The following is a 5,024-nucleotide window of genomic DNA, read 5'->3' as shown; positions in this document are numbered from 1 at the left end:
ATTTGGCTGAGCCCACGGAGCTGCCAGGAGGCTTTGCCTCCCAAAATTCCTGTGCCTGCACCAGGGGCCGCAGCGAGGAAGGGAATGGGAGGGAGTCATCCACCCGTGGAGGGAAATAAATGAGATATCAGCGTGAGCAATCCTGGCTCCAGGGGCAAAAAAAGAGGAATATATAAAGAAAATACCCAGAACAGCCCTACAGCAGCTCAAAAGCAAGGTCAAATGAAACACAAGAGCTGCCAAAGAGGTCGTAAAAGTATTACGTTCAATTAGAAACACCCAACTCCTCAGTGACAGCACATTCGAGTCCTGAGTGTTGAAAGCGAGTAAAGCAACTCACCCACCCCAGCACCCTCATCGTCTCTGCTTTTATGGGGAGCACAAAGTCTTCAGCAGGCTTTGGTGAGACTTTTCCTCAATTTTATTTATCCTCCAGGTATGCTTGATAAATAAATGAACACTATAAATCAACTTCCGTGCTAAATGACATTTTCTAGCTATGAGTTTGTTAAAATGCATAAAAATTTATATAACTGCACATCACGTGATGGCTGTTCTCCATAATAAAATGTGTAGTATCACAGCGAGTATATATAAACACACACTGTACACCTCCAGGTTTTAGTTCATGCTGCTGCGGGAAGCTAAGGAAGAGGAAATAAACCAGCAACCTACTTTATGATCTCAACGGGAACAGTAACCCCCAGGAGAACACACAAACATCTTCTGTCTGTGTCACTGGCTCTTTAAAGTATGGCTTCAATATTTCCTATTGTTGCATGAGAGATTCTGATTATTTTGACATTTTTCAGTATTTTAAAATGTTTTAAGCATGAGCCACGAGGTGGCAGCGTGAATTGTTTTACATTGTTTTACTTCAGAGTCAGTTCATTCCTGTATTCCCCAAACCTCAGGCACTTATTCCTACTCCTCACCTGTGCTGTTTATGAGGCCACGTAGTGTCCTGGACCCAAAAACTGGTCCCAGCTGAAATAATGAAGGGCTGCTCACCCAGCAACCCTCAAACGCTTCGATCAGCGCTGCCAAGGATGCGCTGAGGAGCAGAAAGGGGGGATGGACATGACCTTGACACGAATTAAAAGGACTGCGGACTCAGCTTCCATTTAACCTCACAGGAATTGCCTTTCAGAGACTATCACTCCAGCTGAATGTCATCCTGACTACAAATTAATTTAGCACGGCTATTTAAATGGCGAGTCTACATTTAATGGGTGCTTATATTCACTATTATTTATCTCATCTTCCACGAATGAAATTAGTAACAGCATGCCAGATATTTTCATGTGGCTCCTACAACTGCAGTAAAACCAGCAAGCAATCTCCTAAGGCAATGATGGGTAGAGCTTGGTCCTGCATGTTTCTGTGGCAGCTGTGCTAAAATTATGCTTCTCCCATTAAAACAATCATTTCCCCCCCCCCCCCCCCCTCAAATATTTGCCAGAGATTTGCTGGATCTCTCTTTAGTTATACAACATTAACAGTGAAAATATGAAATGAGAATTTATGGCTTTATATGCTTTCACTTTAAATTCTATTTAAAACATTCTTGGGATTTTTTCAAGCACTTGCATTCCATGATTGCTTTTTAAAAATTATACTATGATTATGACATGCTACTTTTTATTTAAACTCCTTTTTTTTTGCTTTGTTAAGAAGTATGGGAGGTTAGAGGTGAGTCAGCTGCCTATGCGAGTGGTTACAGTGTTCCTGGGATGCTCTGTCTGGGACAAAACCCTCTGTGACCTGAACCAGTCAGCCCATCATCCACCCACCTCTCCTGTATATTCCCTGATGCGCTTGTACAGAGCTAAATAAAACAAAATAAAAAGGCATTCTACAATTACCACAAGAAATATCACACCAATTTTGCCCTGGACATTATTGTTTTGCCACTCAAAGTGAAGTGATGCTGTTGGAAAGGATCAGAGACACTTGGTACCACCCAGCTCAGAGCATTGACGCTGTAATTGCTGTCAAATTAGTTCTGTTCACGCTGCAAAAACACACAAAAAAACCCCGTACATCCAAAACATTTAAAGCTTTTCTTTTACAAAACTGTACTGAATGTCTTTTTCTTTGTACACAAATAACGCTCTAATGACAAGAAAAATTGGATAGATGACAAATGAGGAGCCTGCATTTCAAGGGACGGCATCAAAAAGCTGAAGCCTTCATCTACAATTCTCTTCAAATTGCTAAGCAGGCAAGTAAAATTCTCAGGACATAGAGTGTTTCAAATCTACCACTCTCTACATAGAGGATAATATTAAAATATCCAATAGCACAGTGTGATTGTTGTTCCAGAGAAAACCGCTATTGTACCTGTCCTGGTACCAACTTTTCCCAGAAATGTTTTTATATCATTCACTTGGGTATAATACCTGCTACTTGGGAAAATGCAAAATGTCGCCAAAGCCTCCTCTTTGCTTTTTCAGGTACTTTGTGATCTTTTGGGGTTTGCTTGTTTGTTTTTAATAGTAACTGAGGTACATGGTTAATACCAGTTTTTGAACCAAGAAGTTATCTACTACCTTTACACAGTACAGAGCAGAAAGTGAAGGTTGATAAATACACAGTAACTCATGGGGGGGGGGGGGGGAATATACTCCAAACAGCCTATGATAGCATCAACTTTTGGCCACTTCAGCTGTCAATGAGTAAATGGAAGGTCACTGCTGGTAGGACAAGAAATATGCAGCAATTTCCACAGGAAGGCAGATGAGAACCTAAAAGTCTACAGCTTAAAATTCACGTGGTTGAAAAACAGAGGGTGTAAGTTTGTGAAATGATGAGCAGAATGGAAAAATATGGAAGGAATTTCAGTATTCATTCTTTCTTATGACCTAAATGGGAACGTACCTCATGAAATGATCTGATGAGAGGCTTAAACAAGAGGAAGAACTTTTTAGGACAATGTAACAGCAGAGCTCATAGCTGCATGTCTGTGTCACAAAGACATACAAATACATTTAAAATATGATCAAATTAATGGGAGAACCGTCCATAACATTTTTCTTCAACTCTACTGTAGCACTTCACAAAGCATAAATACAGTCCTAGAATTATATTCAGCTCCTTGAAGGCAACCATGAGGCTGATGTGGCCTCCAGTGAAAATGAGTTTAACATCCGTGATATAAAGGCAATCAAAATATAACAAGCAAGCTGGAGCCTGATGGAGCATTAGAGGCAAATGTGACCAATCCAGGCTGAACGTATCTGTCACAGAGCTCTGTTTGCTGTAAAATTGTGGCTGGCACAGCTGGTGACTGCATGTAATCAACATTTTTTAATTCTATAAAACAATGCTTAAAAAAAAAAATAAATAAACACAAAACAAACTAGAACAGAAGCCTAAAATTAGAGCCCAAACATTTAGAGGTGAAGTCATGTGAGGCCGACACGGGGGATTTCCATCTGGTACCGCCAGTTGTCTGCTGCTAACACGGGCCAGGGAGCGTTCCAAACATCCTCATGGGATGGATGTTACACACACTGACAACAGCAAGCGTGGCCCAAACGCATCGTTGTGCAAGCAGCTAACGGTATAAAGAAAACAGAGGAGGGAAATAGAAACCCTTCTATTTCAGGGATAAGCTCTCCTTACCTTTCCATTCTTACCATTATAGACTCTTTTTTGGAGGCTGCCTGTATTCACCAGATGCTGGATATCAGTGCAGCACCACCCAGTCCCCATACCTGCTCCATTCCTCCTGCTCACACGCAGCAAAACTAGGTCTATAAATACCATCTAGTTCCAGAAGTAGTTTTCTAACCCCAAGTAATGTCCTCTGGCTTCCACAACACAGAGTGTCCTTACCTCAGGTCTGAGCTAAGGTCCCTGTGCTCTCCAAGATGAAGAAAAGCACACACAAGTGCCCTTCTGTCAGACTCAGGCTGCAGGAGAGTGATGACACAGAGCAGCAGCTCTCCTCTTGTCCTCATGGGGTAAAATAGGGGGAACAAATCCAGCTGAAACCATTCTTCGAAAATTTCTGCTGACTTGCTATGAATTATAACACTTTCCTATAGCAATGGTCAGTTTTCAACAGAACTGGAAAGTAATCAGCACCCTGAACCTCTGGGTATCTGCAGCACGGGATTACACAAACCTGCTGTGAAATTATACTGCAGTTTATCTGAAGAGATTGCTAAATACCAGCACTATAGAGGATTAAACTCCAGTGTGAGTTCAGAAAACCATTCCTGTCTTTATGGCAGTTTATATAAAACCCTTGGAGTCAAACTCACCCAAACCATCCAGGATGGATGAAATCAAATGCTGAGATCTCTCCCCAGTTTGACTCAACTTGAAATACTCTTCATGAGCTTAGAAAATTTACAGAGAATTTTCACAAATAATAAAATCATTGGTTGCAGAGAATGCCACCAGCATGGTACATTTTTGTTCTGGAAGGGGAAAAAAAAATACTCAAACACACCAGAAACATACCTCTGATGATACAAAAGGGTGGTATGATATAACTAGAGGGTTGTTCCAGTGAAATGTATTGAAACATTCACCAAGCCAGTTCCCCTATGGATGGGGAATAATCTGTCTCTCCATTTTAAAAGCGTTTTGTTAAGATCTAACAGAGGAAAACCAGCAAGCTGGAGGGGTTAGAGGAGCACAGAGGCCTCATGTACAACTCTGGCTTCTGCGAGAGCCCTCCTTGTATAGCCCAATCACCCACCCACATGTTCACATCCCACCTACACTAGTCATTAAGCTCCCTGGAGTAGAACTCACCCAATCATCACATGTAGAAAAAACACTTGATCATCGCACTATCACACTTGATCATCAGTCACTATCAGCAAAGACCCAAAACACATCTTCAGGCAACACCTGTGTCCAGTTGTCCATTCTGGTCCCAACAAAGGTAACTGCTCCTGGTAGGGCAGACAGACACTGGACAATTCGCTTGTCCATCATACATCACAGGGAAAAGAGGTTAAAGAAAGAGCAGAGGAGTCATGAGGACACGTGGAAATCACTGCAGG

Source organism: Nesoenas mayeri (assembly GCF_963082525.1).
Source record: "Nesoenas mayeri genome assembly, chromosome: 8".
Lineage (NCBI taxonomy): Eukaryota > Metazoa > Chordata > Aves > Columbiformes > Columbidae > Nesoenas > Nesoenas mayeri.
Note: the sequence above shows the minus strand (reverse complement) of the source record.